Below are 20,030 nucleotides of genomic sequence, written 5' to 3'. Positions count from 1 at the left end.
CTTTGTAACACACAAAAGAAGAAAAATTCTGCCAGGTTATTATGGCTTCTGGGGACACTTAGCACAAGCCAGACTTTGCGGGGGGTTGGCTCTCTGTTTCTCAGAAGCAGATGTAGGGTTTCAAAATTGAGAAGTCCAAGTGTAGTTTTGGCACAGTGAGATTTGTGCAAGTCACTTAACCACTCATGACTTCAGTCCCCTCCCTTGTGAAATGAACACCTGTCTTTTGGTGAACAGAGCAAGGGGAAGAAGACAGGGGTCCGGAGGCAAGGGCCAGCCACTTGTAGGGTCTGCTGACTTGTCCCTCCTCCCCAGCCCGATTCCCCATCCAGCCTTCTCACTGTGTTCACATCCATCCATGCCCAGTGAGCATGCCCTGCCCTCGCTCTCTTTTAGGCTCGGTGTTTGCTGCGGACAGCGGCCCTGACAGAGGGGGCAATGGACCTGCTCCCTGTGCTACTTCTTTCCTGAAGGCAGGCACCAGGGATGCCAGCCGCTGAGCCCTGATCTGGCTCTCTTTGCCAGGAAATGTTTCTCCAGGCCTGCCTGAGAACAGCACACCTCATCTCTGAGATTTTTGACCTTTTCTCAATGTCTCCTCGCTGGTTGCCTCTGTCCTTTCTAAAAGCTTCCTATTGATGTTTGGCCCTAATAGAGGAACGTAAACAAGAGATAGATAAAGGTTAACAATACCCAATCAATGCTGCAAAGAGAGGCGGCGCAGAGAGGCATGTATTGAAAGGCCAGATGTAAGGAGAGCTCTATTGACAATTTAATTGCATTTATTCTTTCCCCTTATATGTTGAACTAATAACAGGGCTGCCTGATACCCTTTCATTTTAGGTACACTGACTTCTTTTCGTTTTAACAGAAGAAAAACTGACATGCAAATAGATACAGGATCATGTTGTTAATTTTTTAAAACTCTTTATCAAATATACTTATGGACGACCTATTTCCCATGGCATTCTAAGGACAGTATTCTAAGTTATTCCCAGCCAATGAAGCTCCCCCACCTCTCCTCTCTTCTTTTTGTTCTCTTAAACTTGATCCACCTAGGGAAGCCCAGCTCCCCTGCTGGCCTTCCTGGGAAGCACTTCCTGAGGCCCACCTTATGAGTGATGCCCCTCCCTCCGCCAAGGCCACCCCATCTCTGCTCCATCAGCGTCTGTGCTCTCTCAGACCAGAACTTTCACCCAAACTCAAGGTGTGCAAGGCAGATGTTAAACAGTTGATAGAGGAGAAGAGTAAGCCTCACAAGGATAATCTGCATTTCCTGGGATCATACAAAATGTCACAAGATTTGGAGTTAGAGATTCATCTCATGATTTAATTTCTATCATATTTTTCTACCGTGTCATGTACTTCATTTAGTTTCTTATGCAACCAACATGCAATGAACTAGTCAATAGTTAATAACTTATCTGTACTGAAAACACATACACTCACACACACACACACACACACACACACACACACACACCGAAAAATGGAAGTAAGGAAGAGACAGTGGGGGAGAAAATGAACCATTCATTGGCAGAATCCTATGGATGAGGACAAAACTAATCCCAATATTACTTTTCCTTTATAATAATTTCTTTTGTCTCACTCTGGTTTTCCACACCTCTGCATCTCTATTACCCAGCTTACAGTGTTCCAAGAGTGAAAAATAAATATTCTCTTTTTCCAGAAGACTCTGGTAGGTAGGAACCTGGAGTTGAAGAGGAAAACACAGAGGATGATAGGAGTGGCTTAAGAACACTAGAAAACTTTGTCATGATAATTCTTCTTTTACTGCATGTTTATATGATTGAGATTCCCAGCACTTGGCTTACCAATTTCAAATTATGAAATTGACAAAATAATAGGATGACTTGGACAGAAAGCCTGTGCTTTTTATACCTTGTCCATTATGAAGCTTGTAGCTTGCAAATAGCATAAGTCATGCCTAACAACCTTATTTTTCAGGACATGTGTACATGTAAAGGTTGTGTTTGAGCAGAGACCCTGCAATCCAATAACTTCATGGCTCCTTTCAAAAGTAGAGAGAAGGAAACCAAGGTCTCTGCTCCCTCCAGAGTAGGAAAGGAGGGCAGAGGAGCCAACAACTGGGAACCGATCTCTTTTCTGTGTTCTTCTCCATTTATATGCTGCAGGAGGAGAAATAGCAAAATACTGTTGCATCAAAGAAAATTGCATCAATTTTTAATTATGCACTTAATCATCCTCTTCCAGAAGGGCAAGCTGTCTTTCATGACATTTTTACATATTTGAAGGCAGCACTGTGTGAGCACAGGGCAGGGTGTTGGGTTTATTAGATGACACAGACAATTTCAACTGACACTGATGGGTTGATTCAAGGGACAAGAGCCTTTCAAGGGGTGTGAGGGCCAGACGCTGAAGAGACATGCAATGCCTGGCCTCATAATTTTTCTTCTTTTGTTTATTCACTCAGCTAATTTGTTAAGACTAATTCAGTGAGGTATAATACTCTAAACGTTAGCAATGTAGAGATGAAAGATGGTACCGGCGCTTAAAGAGCTTACAGTGTAATTACTGATGCAAACATCAATAAGTTAAAAGTAAGAGCAATATTAATGGAGGCACAGGTCAGGCTGAGATTGTCTAGATCTGGGGCAAGAAGCTGTGAATGTTGCTGGCTTCCCAGAAAAGATTTGGAAGGTTCTGAGCAGGGTTTTGAGGGACAGATAGGAGTTTGGAAAGTGGGCAATGTGATATTGTGGTTTATTTGTGTGTGTCCTTTTAATGCACACTTTGGAAGAAATGGGGTGACCTCGGGTTAGAGGGAACTATACCTGCAAAGGCCTGTAGACATTTTTTAAAGGTAAAATTATACCTTTCCTGCTAGGACTGACCGAAGTCAGATACAGTATAAAGATGCTGAATTATTGTCCACAGTTCAACATACAACCTTTGTTTCTGTAATGCAAAGGAATACAACCAAGGTAAAATATTAGGATAAAGTTGGGATCCTTGAGGTTGACTCTATTCTGACTCCTGTGTCATTTTTTTAAAATGCCTTAATCTTTTGTTGTTGTTGTTCATAGGCTGGCTTTGTTTCATTGTTTCATTTCAAACACATATAACACCAAATTTACCATCTCATCTCTTTAAAGCTGCACAGTGCAGTGGAATTCAGTACTTTCATGGTATTGAGCCACCATCAGACCCACTCATCTACTAAGTTCTTCTCATCTTTCAACACTTAAACTCTGTCCATTAAACGGCAACCACCATTTGACTATTTGACCACTCTAATCACCTTACCTAAGTGGGTAATTCCCTAGCTGTCCTTTTGCGACTGAGTCCTTTTACTTGGAATAATGTGCTTAAGTTTCATCCATGTTGTTGTACACATCAGAATCTCCATCCTTATTAAGGCAGAATAATATGTCACTGTAAGCGTACACCACTTTCTGTTTATCCGTTCATCCATCAGCGGACACTTGGATTGCTTCCATCATCTGGTATTGCAAATAATGCTGCTACCGACATGCGTCAACAAGTACTTCTTTGCGATCATGCTTTCAACTGTTTGACTATACATACAGAAGTGGAATTGGTGGATCCTATGGATTTTTGTTTTGTTTTAACAGTGAAGTTTGGGATACAGCTAGGATACCTGATTCTGTCCTGTAGGGATCTTTGAACTCCAAGTGAGAAAACATGGACCGTCATCAAATTTGTATCATTAACTTGACATGTAACCTTGAGTAAGTCACTCTACCTTTTTGGAACCTTGGTTTCCTCGTTTATTAAAAAAGGAGGCTCAATCGAATAGTGTCTGATCCCATTTTAGCTCTAACATTCCATGGTTCTATACGTGTGGCTGTGGCTCCAATCTGACTGATGACAATGAACTTGGTTTATCCATCATGACAAACAGCACAACCATGCCCTACCTTATTCTAGATAGGGAGGAATAGCACACAATAACTACTTAAAAGCATAGGGATAATGAGTAGTCTAGTTAGGAAAGCAAATTTATATGTGCATCATTTAAGTCATACTGCATTTTGTTGTCTGGTTTTGGGCTAATGTACATGCGATACTTTGACAGAAGCAGCTCATTACTTAAGAGTGAAGTTTCTGGAGCAAGACCATCTGAGTTTGAATCCTGGGCTTCCACTTTCTAGGTATATGACTTTAGGAAAATTGTTTAATGTCCCGTGCCTCAGTTTCTAGACTGTAACAATAATATACACAGCACAGTACTGTTGTGTGAATTAAATAAACACCTTGAACCGAGCCTTCTCTTTGCCCATGTTCTTTTTCTTGGCCTTGTTCACATTTATCTCCCTCCTTGATAGAGTCTCCTCCTCTTTGCTCGGCAAATAGTAAGTGTGGGGAATTGGTACTCTGTAGCTCTTAGATTCTTTGCTCTCACCTTTATTTTGAGCCCTGCTTCTCATTCCCTTGCTTCCACACACACCTCTCATTCTTTCCATCCATGTTATTTTTCTTGATATTACTCTTTTGTCTCCTCCCTTCTTCATTCATTATTCTCATTTATCCTGATACCTTCTGGTCTTTCTCTCATTTTCTTTATCTTTCTCCACCTCCTCAACAGAGATCAGCCTCTCTCTGCAGGTAAAGCACTTAAAATTCTCAAATAAAATGAGGTCACAGATAAGATGCTAGCCCCTGTAAAGGTCCAGGATGCCCCGTGAGGCTCCCCTGGGGTCTTGAGGAAAGGCAAGGGGAAGTTTAATTTTAAATAGTTCCACCTGCTCCTCAAATCTGGTATCAAACAATTTTACTTTATCAATTTATTCTCTTGAGTAAAAAAATGTTTTATTCAAAACTTTTTTCCAAAAGAAAGATTATATTACATCAAAGCAAGACCATTTTCAAACCTAAGAGCATTAGCTGTATTTTTTAAATAGCATCTAATACCTGTGATTATCCATGATTATCCACAAGATGCCTTTTTATGAGCAGTTTCTTCAATCGGTGTGTAAAATGGCAATGTCCATTGTGACATTTGGTAGCTGTCTCTTCTTTTCAGTCACTTTCAACCTAAAACAGAACCTCTTTTCCTTTCCTTTTTTTTTTTTTCCACACTTCTTCTATTTTGAATAAACTGGGTTAACAGTCTTGCTGAAAGCTCCACATTCTGAATTTGGCTCATTATTTCCTCACAGTGTCATTTAGTTGTCCCTCTGTCCCCTGTGTTTCCTCTGTGGCCTGCAGACTGTCAATGATTCCTAAAGGCTTCATTAGATCCAGGTTGGGCCATTTTGGCAAGAATGCCTCACAGGCGGCGCTATGTAGTTTGGACTGCAACACCCCAGGAGGCACGTAATGTCTGTCTCACTTTTGATGACACAAAGATTGATCAGTGGGTTCAGGTGGTGACAGCTGTATCTCTGCCTTGTTCTGTGATTCGCCAGCAGAGCCTAGATTAGGTAATTTATTTCAACTATCATGGGCAGTGCCTATCTAGCCTTCGTGGGGACTCAATAAATACTAAATGAGCAGCGTGGATAAACAAACACTTCCCTCCTGCCTGGAGCCCACTCTCCCCTTAGATATTAACAATGATGCTGTCATTTCCTGAGTGTGTGCAGTTGCCAGGGACTATTCTAGACACCTTATAAATCTGAACCCATTTATTCTCACTATAGTCACTCACATTTTACAGATGAGAAACCTGAGGTACAAAGAAGTTAATTAACTTGCCAAATTCACGTGGCTGAAGAGTGAAAGCTCAAACTCAGGCAGGTTTCAAAAGCCCACTCTTAATCCTCCCCCACAATTTCTCTCCAGGTCACCTCAAATCTCACTTTTTCCAGGAAGTCAACCTTGACTACTCCAGTCCTTTCTATTTTCCATGTGACACAATGTAGCACCAAAATTACAGAATGTTCTGGAGTCTGTATTGCCATGCAGCAGGGAGTATAACCTGCCTGAAAACATGAGATGTGGAACCAGGAGGGAAAAGCTTATTTCAGGCTGTCACTTTCCAACTGTTTGTGTTGGGGAAACTTAACTTCTGTGGGTCCAGTCTTCTGCCACAGCAGTATTTTTCTCTTCAAGTTCTTATGAAGGTCCAATCAAGAACTTTGTAATTTTAAGGCACTGTCCCAATATTTTTCTCCTCTCATTCATTCATTCATTCATTCTCTCTCTCTATATATACAGTCTCCCTATAATTAAACTGTAAGCTATCAAACTCGGGGGCCACCTTCTCTCTTCTTTTTTTCTCTCTGATAGCTTTCACAATTTTCCTTTGCTTACATCCTTTGCTAGGACACCAGTAGCTAAGCAGACTGTCTTTACTAACTGTCAAAGCTTTATTTTCCAATGGATTCCCATCTCAGAGATGACTCAAAATCCCAACAGGCCTTCCAGCCCTGGAGAGCTGCCAGGTCTAGCATTCTGACAGTATTTAATAGCAGGCAAAGAACACCATTTATATCAAAGTCACATTGATTGAGATTCTACTGAGTTACATCATTCAGACATGGGAAATGTGCTTCTCATTAAGAACCAGCCTTGAGCAGCATGAGGAGGTTGGCAAGACTCTCTTTGGAGTCTAATATCTTCAGTCCTCTCTCTTCCAAGTTTTCATATAGAATTCCCTTGATTCCTGGATCTTCTTTAGAGTAAAACAATCTTTTATTTGTGTGTGTGCATGTGTACTTTTATAGAATGAGGATTATGGTTTATTTATCTCTAGTGCAGATGAGCAATTTTTATAGCTGACTATAATTTTACACAAGGAATTGGCTCCAATAGGTGGGAACTTTAGGCATGCCCATTGATGTTAGGGTCATATATGAAGAGAATCTGAGACAGAAAGACATTCTAAAACCCATCAAAATGTCTAAGAAACAGTTAACACCTATTCTAACTACCTATAAGTCAAGTCCATTCTTAATGTATAGATTGATAAGTTCGGAATAATTATTTCTCAACTGAACCTTCAGGGATTGTTATTCTCGTTTGAAGTTTATTTGCTGCATTCCAATTTGAATAAGGCTTCTTAAGTTTATTATTTGGCCCTTCAACTTACAAAATGACACAATTATCATGTGTTCACTAGAGTCAATGTAAAAGATTTTATTGAGCACCTAGGTATAGAAGGTCATTAAAGCCAAGAAAGGTATGAGCTGCCTCTCTCTAGATGTTGCATATGCAGGCCATGCAGAGAAATGGGAATGGGTAAATCTGAGTTCAAATCTTTGCACTAAAACTTACTAATTAAGAAATTATTTAACCTTTCACACCTCAACTGTTCCTTCTGTAAATTGGAAATAATGAGTCTAATATACCAGATATTCTGCTTTTTGGAGTAACTTAAAAGACACAATATAAGAATCACTATATTGCATCTTAAACTAATGTAAGATTGTGTGTCAAAACATACTCAGAGGGGGGATGAGAGAGACAACGTAAGAAAGTGCATGGCATATCAACACATACAAATTTCCTTTTTCTCTATAATATACTGTACATTGTGATAAATTCCACAACATTAAGTTCAAAGTATCACAAGCTTATGGGAGGAGATTAATTCTAAGAGATGTTTAATAGTCAGTCTGTATCATTACATCCAATGGGGATCCTTATATACAATGCTTTTAAAAAGTATCACTTAACTGTATTCCCTAGAGTCCGTTAATCTCTCAATTTCAAATGTGAATAGAGTTTGGTTTTTAGAAAAATGCCTTCAAAAAAGAAAGTTTCTAATTGAGACTCTGCATCATGTCAAAGAATCTTAATGTCTGCCCCTGAGATGGAGCTTTTCACTCATGACTTTCTTTACCATTTTCTCAGCCAGATAGCCAGCCAACTGGGATTCTTGGGCATTATTCCTAAGCATTACTATGTATCTCCCACAATCAGAACCTGTGCAACTTTCTAGGATACCCATGTTTCAAAGAAAATTTCTCTCTCTCTCTCTCTCTCTCTCTCTCTCTCTCTCTCTCTCTCTCTCTCTCACACACACACACACACACACACACACACACACACACAGTTCTTAGTAAAATTTTTGTTGAGTGGCTTTGTTTCATTTCAGTAGCTGTAACCATTAACTCAAATTCCTGGGCTTTCAGTTTATGTTTACTATTTAGAACAAAACATAGATCACACCATATTTCCTAACTCATTCCTTCTTGTGTTTGTTTTCTTATTATTGCTTGATTTTCTTCTCTCTTCTGTTTTTCCTGTTACTTTTCAATTAAACTCACTCTCACCAAATACTTAAGGGCTCACTGTATGCTCTGATCTGCTTGAACATAACCAGACACTTTCCACATTCTCTTGTGAATGAATGGCTGGTTGAAGCACATGGGAATCTATACATTCAAGAAGAGGTTTCCCCAAAATATATATGGATTCTTAGAGCCAAAATAACATTGTCAGAAAAGACCCACCCTCATTTTGTCATGCACGCAGATGTTTATTTGTTCCTTATAAAAAACAAGGTAAGTGAGTGAGTGAATACTTGGGTTCCCAGCAAATGCAAACATTCACTGGCCAACCCTGCTTGAAGAGATTCAAGCATATGCAATGGACAGGCTTATGCCATTTTGGAAAGTTTTCTTGGGCAGACCCCATTCGACCCCTAAAATTGTGTGCACTGAAGAATCTATCTGTGTCTGAAGTAGGATAACTTTACTCCTGTCTCCAGCTTCATTGCTTATTTAGCCATAACCTTTGCTGCCTTGTGTGTTTTGTTATTTTTTATGACTATAAAACTTGCTTTCTGCACACAAGATCTTGTGCCAAATAATAGAAAAACACAAGTTTCTATGTTTTCCATTTTATACAGTCTGCGATTAGTTATTGGTTTACAAACATATGCATTACAGATTGAAAACTCCTTTGCCACTTTTTATATTGCTTGCATCTACCTGACTCTCAGCCAATATGACTCTTAAATATGGCCATCTTACCCCCCACATCAGAAGAAGAAACAAAGAGCATAACTGCAGAATGCTATACATTTGCTTAGTATATGTTGCTCTTCTTTCATACAAAGACAAGTCTGATAAAGTGGGGTTTGCTTGACATCCTTGACCAGTAATTTTCTGCTCTGTAACTATTGGAATGATTATTTGCAAACTTCATGGTTATAATGAGAACTGAAGGAGAAGGTTCTTTTGTGAGCTACAGATAATAGTGTTGGATTGCTGGAATTTTATTTTCCCACCAATTTTTATCAAACTCATGTCTTTTTTCCTTCAAAGGCTGAGATCCTTAAGACTTATTCAACCCACTTATAAACTTCCACAATCACCATTATAGGCTTTGTGGTCTAACAAATAAAATGTAGAAACTTCCAGGGAAGCTAGCAGAGTAGGGAGAACCTAGGATCACCTTGTCCCACAGTTAGGACTAGATAACACTCTCATCAGTGTAATTAACTCAGAAAACTTCCTGAAGATCGACAGAATAGACTCCACAGCTAAATGTAGAGAAGAAACCACATCAAATACAGTCCAGGGATTCACAAAATAAAAGGATACAAAATATGACACCAGATACCTAAAATGTGGGAAGGAGAGGAGTAAAGAATGGGTTCAAACTTAAGTGACCATCAACTGAAGATAGATGCTACATGCAGAAGATGTTATATGCAAACTGAATGATAATCACATATCAAAACAAGTAATAACTATGCAAAAAATAAAAAGTAGTCAATGTATATCACTAAAGAAACCCAACTTATCGTGAGAGAAGAGAACAAAGGAAGAAAGGAACAAAGAACCCTAAAACAAATAAAAAATGACAGCAAATACATACCTATCAATAATTACTTTAAATGTAAATGGACTAAATGCTCCAATAAAAACATACAGAGTGATGGAATGGATAAAAAAAAATCAAGATACATCTACGTGCTACATACAAGAGACTCATTTCAGACCTAAGGATGCATACAGATGGAAAGTGAAGGGATGGAGATCATTTATCATACAAATGGATGTGAAAAGAAAGCTAGAGTAGCAATATTTATATGGAACAGAATAGACCTTAATACAAAGACTGTAACAAGAGACAAAAAGAAAAGGACACTATATAATCATTTACCTGACAAACCAATAAGAAGATATAACAACTGGAAATATTTATGTACCCAACATGGAAACATCCAAATACTTAAAGCAGTTAATATAAAATGTAAAGGAAATAATTAATAGTAATATAATAATAGCACAGGACTAACACCCCACTTGCATCAATGGACAGATTATCCAAACAGAAAATCAAGAAGGAAACAGTGGTTTTGAATGATACATTGGACCAGATGGATCTGACAGATAAATTTAGAACAGTCAATCCTAAAACAGCAGAGTACATTTTTTTCCAAGTGCACATGGAATATTCTCCAGAATAGATCACATATTAGACCATAAAACAAGACTCAACATATTCAAAAAGACTGAAGTCATTTCATGTATATTTTCTGACCACAATGCTATGTAACTAGAAATCAATCACAAGAAAAACTCTAGGAAGAGCACAAATATATGGAGGTTAAACAACGTGCTAATAAATAATGAATGGGTCAACCAAGAAATCAAAGAGGAAATAAAAAATACAAGGAAAAAAATGAAAACGAAAACACAATGACCCCAAAGTATTCATAGGAGAGATGTATATAGCAATAAATACAGGCCTACCTTAAAAAGCAAGAAGCAAGAAAAATCTCAAATAAATAACCTAACCCTATACCTAAAGGAGCTAGAAGAAGAAAAACAAACAAAATCCAAAACCAGTATAAGGAAGGAAATAATAAAGATTGGAGCAGAAATAAATGAAATAGAAACTAACAAAACAAAACAAAAAACAATAGGACAGGTCAATGGAAGCAGAATCTACTTTACATAAGTTTTATTAGTTACCTCAAAAGTTGCCTTGTATAATTATATTCTCTTCTGTTGTATTTCATAATTATTCTACCTTCCATCAAGATTATAAGTGTGAAAACCATCATGTATGAGTCAGTAAGCCAAGAAGGAATATCCCTTTCTTACATTTACCCCCCAATCACCATAAATGCAATGCTTATACTTGAGAAATATTTGATTGCTTAATAAAAACCAAGCATGTTGAAAAGACACATTGACATAGACTGTATACAGGAAAAAACAGAAAAAATATAAATATGTATTGAATATTTTCATATATAGGAAAATATGTAACATATATAAATATACATAAATATAACTATATTATACACACACACACATTTCAAACTTTTAATTTAAGCCAAGATCTGAAAGGAAGTAAACCATGAATTATCTACAATTCAGTATGTTGGGAAGAGGCTGTAAGTCTGAGATAAGCGTCCTTTGGGGCAGATGAAAAGGGCAAGGGAAACTCCACTGATGACTGTCCATCTTTCCTATGAAGCATATCTGAAAGCCCCCGCTTAATATGTTTTATCATAAAAAATCCATAGACTGGGGAGAAAGTAAGATGAATGGAAGTCTCCTTATGAACATCTAAGATAACTTCTCCCTATAAAACTGAGGAATCCTAAACTAAGGCAAAAGGGAGAGAGGACTTGGAGAGAGTACTGTCCTTCCTTAGACCACCCTTCCAAAGGGCAAATGTGAACATTTCAGTTTTGCTATCCATTTCCATTGACTTCCGAATCTCTGTCATGGTGGATTTATGAGACTTTAAATATTTACCATTATAATACAGGTCGTAAAGATGCATTATTATTTTTTAACCAACATTAAAGTTTAAAGACTGAATAAAAGCTTTGCTCCACTATCGACCAGATTCTCTCTCAGAACAAAGAAATGGAAGAACAAATCATACAGCAAGATTTAGAGTCCATTGGGGACACATTTGACATTGTTTCTTTTGAGGGGGGCATTTGTATCTGTGCTTCCCTACACAGAAAGTTCAGAGAAGAAAGTGCTGCTCTAGGTTTTATGGTTGACTGGCTTTAGGACATTTAAGTTCCCAAACTGGGAAAATGACAAACTAAATCAGATTGCTAGTTAGTTGTCTTTGGATAGGTCCTAGTTTGTACAGTATTGGCCTATTCAATGTCTTTAAAAATTGGAATTGTCAACATTTTAAAATCCAGTATTGTTACATAAGTCTTTGGATTTTTAGTTTTATCTTAAATATCAAGAGCTCTAGAATCCTGTGCAACAATTTGCTTAGTTAAGAAGAGGCTGTTTCCTTTATTGCTCCTATGTTCTATGTTTATCATAGTCTCCTGCCTCCGTCCTCTCCTGGGTGCTGAGATTTGCATGCCAATGGTCATTTAATATAGAAGAAGGTGGTTGGGCTTTTCTCCCAGGATTCTATTCGAAGAACAAACAAAACAAAACAAAAAAGGACTGAGTGACCATAGGTTTCAAGAAGAGTTGGAGACAGCATATGTCTTTGTGGAGACATAGAACATTCTTCCATTTGTCTAAGCAGATAATAATGAAATATAATTTAAGTCATCATTATTAAATAAATCATGACTGCTTAACTCATTTATTGAACAGCAATAGGGACCAGGTATTTGACCCATGGATGTATTAGACATCTGCTGAGTCTAATATTCTGTTATTCTACAGTAAATTCTAAGTTTGCTTTACCATTTTGACAGACATAGCAAAATAATTTCCCTGTGGGCTTATGGAAATGAATAGTGGAAGAGGAGATAATGGTATTCTACAAAGAAAAGGACACAAAACTAGAAATAGGAACCCTAGGCTAGAACTCAGATGCCTTAGGTCATAGCCGAAGACTATTTCTGCTATTATTTCTAACCATTTCTACTGTTTCCTGGATACATTAATCAATAGCAAAGGCAGTAATGAGTTCTTTATGTCTCCAAGCCTCCTTTCACTTAAGAAAGAAAATAGTATACATTCTTGAACTTCACAGATACCTTCTTTTTTATTCTCTCAATGACTTTACATTTTGCAGTGATGGTGTATATTTTTTTCTCTCTTCTCTATAATCCCTCCTCAGATCCCTTTGGAACAGGCTTCTCTCTTTTGAGCTCTTAGAGTGTTTAGTTTTTACTGTCACTGAAACTAGAAGTGAGCATTTTCTTAGCTTAACAATAGGATAGGTTTGCTTCCCAAGACATGTAGTAATTGTGTTTGGTGCAAAATTGCCTACTGCATTTTGACCATTAATGATTCATGATGCTTTCTATTCTACTTGGAAATGTTGAGTTTTATACTTCCCAGGGAAATCCAGAGTTTCTCCCTTTTCCCAACCTGGAGAAGTTGCTTGAGCAAAACCCACCCGGGCTAGTGGTTTATAAATTTCATGAAAGAGCAGAGAGGAGTACATTTTAGGAAAACAATATTTCAAGGAGAGCCAAAGAAGACCCTCCAGAAAACATGTACCCCAACTCACACACACAGCAGAATTAATGGCTCAGAACAATGCTCCCTTAAGAAAACACTGGAAAGTTTAGTGCTGTTGGAACCAATTCTCAACTTCTTACTATGTGTTTTAAAGTGAAGTAATACTGTATGAAACTAGGTAGAAGTATTTTTGCTATAAGAAACACGTGTCTAACAAAATCCTGACCCATAGGCTCACTAGGTGATCTGACTGCAATTTTCCACAAATCTCTCAAAACCTAACACTAAGAAATGCATTAATGAATGCAAAGTAGCCAGATTCATATCTGAATCTTCTAAAATTTGGCCTGCATTTGGAAGAAGTCTGCAAGATCAAATGGATCCCAAAATGTTGGAGTTTCTAAATAACAGAAAATATACATTATCTTTTCTAAGAGGGGGAAATTAGTAAAGACCTGTGATTTAATATACAATTAAGTGGATAATATTTGTTTCTTAAAATGAATATATTACCTAAGTTAAATGAATGATATATTTCAAAAGCTATGTAGAACAAAGAAAAATGGCTCTAATTATATGCAATGTATTTAGTAAATAAAAACCCAAAGTCCATAATAATAATAATAATGAAAGGGAAAAAAATCAATCATTTACCACCATTGGAGGTGACTATTATACCAGTTCCATACACTGAAAATTGGCAATGAAGAATGTAGAATAATTCTTTCAACAATCATATAAAGGGGACAAGATAATAATAAAATCATTAGGTTAAAAGTTGATGGGGAGTGGAATATTTGTACAGTTTCTAAGTATCACTCCAGAGATATATTTGATTTCTGTGGCTGCACAACAAAATACCACAAACTTAGTGGCTTTAAATGACACACAATATGCATCATAGGGTCTCACAAGGCTGCAGTTGATGTGACGGTTGGACTGTGTTCCTTTGGAAATCACCTGTAGTTCATTGCCAGGTGACCTTCTCAAAGATCTCTCATTACAAGGCAGCTTATTTCTTTAAAGACAGCAAAGAACTGGAGGGAGGGGGAGCTGGGGGGTTGCTGTTCAATGGGTATAGTTTCAGTTTTGAAAGATGTAAAGGTTCTAAAGACCTGTTGTACAATAATGTGAATACAGTTAACACTACTGAACTGGACACATCAAAATGGTTAAGACTGTGAATGTACATCATTTTTTTAAGCATAATTTTTAAACCTATAAGATGGAAAACATGAAACAACTTTTGGTTTTGAGGATTAATATTGTAGAATTCAATTAATACCTACCTTTATTAGATGTCCTGGCATTGTTAGCTCTTACCAGTCTGTGTTAAAATCAGTGGCTCAGATCCATAAATACTCTCAATGGTGTTGACTCTGCAGGGAAGCGTTTTTTCTTTGTTTTGTTTTGGTTTTTGCTTTTTGTTTTGTTTTTTTTCTTTCCTTATTTTTTTGGCTTCTACATTTTAAGTAGTCAGAAGCACCAAGAGATAGGGAAAGTTTCCAGGGAGAGATTTCCTAGCCGCCAAATGTCCAAGAATAGGTGAGGAGGCTTTAAACTGACGCTTCTTGAAATTTCATATGCATAAGAATCACCTGGAGTCTTGTTAAGTTACAGATTCCTATGCAGTTAAGTCTGGGGTGGGACCTCGAGATTCTGCAAATCTAACACTCTCCCAGGTGACCTTGATGCTGCTGTTTTGAGTCATGAGAGCTTAAAGAGATTAAAATAATTAGCAAAGGTTGAACTAACTGTGCAGCATTGACCAGTTTCACGTAGTCATTAAAATCACCTGGTGCTTTATTAATACCAAATGGCTAGGCCCGTACCCTGGGGATTATGCCTTAGTTGCTTTTCAGTGGAAGTCTGGTATTTGTGGTTTTAACCTCATAATTTTTATGATCAGTCAATTTGGGGAAATACTAAATGATCTTTAAAATATCTTTTAACCCTTTTATTTATTTTTGAGAGACAGAGAGGGACAGAGTGTGAGTGAGGGAGGGGCAAAGAGACAGGGAGACACAGAATCTGAAGCAGCCTCTAGGCTTTCATCTGTCAGCATAGAGCTGGACTTGGGCTTGAACCCATGAACTACAAGGTCATGACCTGATCCAAAGTTGTATACTTAACCAATGAGCCACCTAGGTGCCCGTAAATGATCTTTAAACCAGTTTTTGGTATTAACTTCCTACAATTCTGTTTCTCCATATTTCTCCTAAGGGCTAGCTGTAGATTAGGTTTTCCATAAATGCCTATGTCCACCATTGGCTTGTCGTGTTGCTTTAGCCCAGGGACATCAATAGAATACCTATTACATGGAATCACTGCCTCTTACTGCTAATAACCAAAAGTAAGCACTTTACCTGTGAACTTGCAATCATCACTTAGTTAGATGATTTCATTAAATGATAGGCTTTCATTTTTGTAACAACTCAGTGAGGTTTTCATTATTTCTCTTTTTGTGTGGATTAAAAGACAGAAGTCTATGGAAGTCAGGTGACTTGCTCAAGGTTGTAGAGACCAACAAAGCTGGGTGGTATGGATTTGCCTCTCATCTCAGTCTGGAGCCTAGTCCCTCAGACAGCAGATGCCCCATCAGCTGTGCTGCTGCACCCCTTTCCCTCTGCATGCTTGGGAGGTACAGGGCCCGTAGGCTCTTTGCATCTTCTTCTCTTCTCTGCTTGATGCTTCCATTGCCCTGGCTTTCTGCCTCCTGCTAGGACTTCAAGCTCTGACTTTTGCACCTGTTCTCCCCAGGTCTTCCAGCACTGGACCTCAACCCTTATTCTAACCAGTGTCAGATTCAGATGCACTCTCTCCAGGATCTTCCTCCGGTCTTCTTGAACATGCACATTCATCTCAGTCTGGAAGAAACGCCAATTGTGATGTAATGAGGCTCCTGATGTTAGGCTCTTCTGAACAGCAATCAAATACACTCCCTGAATTATTCTTCAGTCAGAACCAGCTGCTCTGTGCAAAGCCACGTGGTGCAATTGGTGGGGTGGGGAAATCTGTACTCATAGATGGTTAATAGAAACTTGCTGATTCTTTTCTGTTCCTTGGTGATCATTAGTACAAATTGCACAGAAATCATTTTGCCTAACAAATAGGCATTGAGCACCATCCCAGCCTTATTCAGGGTACTTGGAGGATGCAGGCTGAGCACAAATGGCCATGAGTTGTGTTCTCATGGAGCTTCTGACTCAATGAGGAAGAGAGTTTTAATTAAATAATCACAACAATCCATGTGTGATTACAAATAGAGATTAGGCTCTGAAGGGAAGGAATACAAATGTTAGAATAATGTCTCAAATGTGTGGTAGAAATCAGCAAAGATCTGGTCAGGTTAATCTCATTTTTCCTTTTATTTTCTTTAGTGGGGTTGTGATGTTTATAGTTGTAAAAGAGCTAACATTTATTGAGTCCTTATTATGTACAAGTGGTTTCTTATAAGTGCTTGATATGTTTTATCATATTATATCTACCCAGAAACCATATTAGCCCTATAAAATAGCTACTTTCAATCCCCTTGAGTTTCTTCATCTGTGAGTTTTGGACAGAGTGTTTAACCAACCTTAAGCATCATACAGTCAAGGAGTGATGGGTGCAGAATTAAACACAAGTCTATCTGACTCCACTGCTCAAGTTTTTAACAATTGTTATTGCTTACTGCCTCAGGGAAATATAGTAGACTTTGTGTGCCAAGAGCCAGTTGTCTCATGTCATAACTGGGCCCAGGATGGAGAGACAGTGGCAAGAACAATATAAGAACAATTAGGTAGACTGGTAATTGATTGAACAAACAGGACCAAAGGAGATTTTTTGATGGATGACAAACAGGAGGAAGGTTTGTAATAGCATCTGCCTAAGGCTCTGTCCTTGGCTCTCTCTGAAATAGTTTGTCAGTGGACCTTGGTAAATGCATGAAAGGGAAGGGTTCATCCCATCTGTGAACAAAAAATGCTGAGAGGAGGAGCAAATATGTTGGTTGACAAAATTAGTATTCACAAAACTCACTAGTAAGGTCTGCATCTCTTAATTTGAAATTTAAAGTCTATGAAAGTGAAGACTTGCCTTTTGGGTTGAGGGAATCAGTGGTATAGATATTGACTGCAGGAGATGGCACCTCACATTCTGATATAAAAATTTTTGTGGGCAGGATACTCAAAATGTGGCAATGGCATAAGGTGACATAAAACCATTAAAGAGATCTGTGCTTCACTCTGGGATTATAAAATTTGGGGAAAAATATAAAACAAAGGAAAGAAGAGACAGCATTTGTTTTATCCAAATCAACCATTTATGGAAAGAGATATCCCACGTAGTCTAGCACTTTATAGTAAGGTTATATAGAGAGCAATCAAGTCATCTGGAGGAGAGAAGCAGGATTGTAATAGCTTGGAAATAATTTCAGGTGAAGAGCAGTCAAATGTAAATGAACATATAAAACTAGGTTGTTGGGGAGCCTGCGTGGCTCAGTCGGTTAAGCGTCCGGTGTCAGCTCAGGTCATGATCTCAAGGTTTGTGGGTTTGAGCCCCGCATTGGGCTCTGTGCAGACAGCTAGCTCAGAGCCTGGAGGCTGCTTCAGATTCTGTGTCTCCCTCTCTCTCTGACCCTCCCCTGCTCGTGCTGTCTCTGTCTCTCAAAAATAAATAAAAGACATTTAAAAGATTAAAAAAAAAAAACTAGGTTGTTGAGGTACCCAGGTGGCTCAGTTGGTTAAGCATCCAAGTCTTGGTTTAGGTTCAGGTCAGTTTGTGGGTTCAAGCCCTGTATCTGTGCTGACAGCAGGGAGCCTGGTTGAGATTTTCTCTCTCGCTCTTTCTGCCTCCTTCCAAAATAAATAAATAAACATTAAATAAAAACAAAACTAGGTTGTTGCTGTAGGGCAGATGAAACTCAGGACAGTTGACAAATTGTCGTTAGCACTTGGACTCTTCTGCAAAGGTGGCATGCCATCATGTTGGGGGTTCCCATGGGGAGTGTCGATGAGGCCACTGAGCACAGGAAGATGAAACTATGGGAGAATAATTCTTAGTCTTCACTTTACAGGTGAGAAGACAGGTCTAGAGAGCTTCAGTAACATTCACTCAAGTTAAGGGTTTGCAAAATAAATCAGGAGAGAGGGAGAGCAGAGAAGGTGAAAGATTTTAGGAAAACCTTCAAAAGCAAATCATAATTCATTGCAAATAGGTACTCATTGACAAAAATAGTTATAGGTAAAAATGTATTGCTGGCATTTTACTCTTACATGCTTTCCATACTTGGTCTCCTTTATATCCCTAGCAATCCTTTCTCCATTTTAAAGATGAGAAAACTGAAGGTAGGAGACACTAAATAATTGTGTGTACCTGGCTGAGACTGAGCCATATCTGAGTTAGACTCCAGAGCTCATCCTAATAGACAACCCCTTGATGCTTCTAATAATGTAGAACAAGAGCAAATCAGGAGTTTGGGGCAGAAAGACAAGAGACATTAGGGCCAAGAAAAGATAAGTCTTTGCTCAAGGGGTGGAACTGGCAGCTTCTCATAGGTACTGGGCTGGAGACACAAGTGGTCTGGATGGGATGTGATAATATGGGGAATCACAAGTCCCTAGAATAATTAGGAGTGTGGCAGTTTCTGGAAAGCAATGGCTGTAACCAACTCCAGCTATTACTAGCCTTTCCTGGCATGGAATTGTTAGCCACGGCCTATCAAATATCCTTAGACAAATGTCTTCTGGCCAACCTCATACCCATACCCTTTCAGGGAAACATCACTGCTTGAGTGATACTTTCACCCTCTTCTGCCCGGACAAGTTGTCTACACTCAGTCTTTAGTGCAAAGAAAAAAAAAATTGTTAAGGAATAACAGAAAACATGCAAAGTGCTTCTGACAGCAGGGCTATCATCCCAAAATGTAATTTATATTGGTGCAGTGTTTCCCTGCTCAAGCTTTACATAGTTTCTCTCTTGTAGACTTCACAGATTTAGCACAATAGACATTATCTTTCTCCATAGGTGATGAGGAAAGAAAAATTACCATGTGTTCTAATGTTGGACTTTGCTCTAGAGCAACTGAAGCTGATAGGTCATGATCTGAGTCCTCAACACCAAAGACCAAGTCTAGACTAGACTAGACTCTGCTCCTCAAAACATATTCCACCCCTTAAACTCTGACTTGCTGCCTCTACTTCTTAAACTAGAGGAATCATTTTGTTCTCCAAGGTCTTCACCCAGAAGGTAATAAGGCTGCTACTGGAATGGGGCAGGGTCTGTGGTGGAACAAATGCCCCAAGTCCACCCTCCTGGATTCTGGCAGCAGAGATCTCTCTTCTCTCCTGAGTACCAACTGCCGCATGAGTTCATTTCTTACTCCCTGGCATCTTGCTGTGCACTGCTTTATTAAAAGGAATTTACTCTTCAATTTCCTGTAGTGATTTCAAATTCCCAAGGTTACTGTAGTGCCTTGCTTTATAGCAACAATTACACACCACTCCCTAAGGTCGTAAAGGATTTGGAAATACATCCTCAGAGGAGCTTTTGGATGTCAGATGCCACCGGCTTGCAACAACATTAACTCTGTTGTTAGAATCTTGGGTGTGAGATGCTCAGCAGTGGGAGAAGAGAAGGAGCCCAAATAGAACAAGGAGAGGGTTCTTTAAATATCCTGGTCTCAACCTCAAGGAATGCTGTAAGAAGAGGGGATCACAGTGATGGTAACAGCAT

The sequence above is a fragment of the Suricata suricatta genome, chromosome 2 (assembly GCF_006229205.1).
Source record: "Suricata suricatta isolate VVHF042 chromosome 2, meerkat_22Aug2017_6uvM2_HiC, whole genome shotgun sequence".
NCBI classification, from domain to species: Eukaryota; Metazoa; Chordata; class Mammalia; order Carnivora; family Herpestidae; genus Suricata; species Suricata suricatta.
This window is presented reverse-complemented; position numbering follows the sequence as displayed.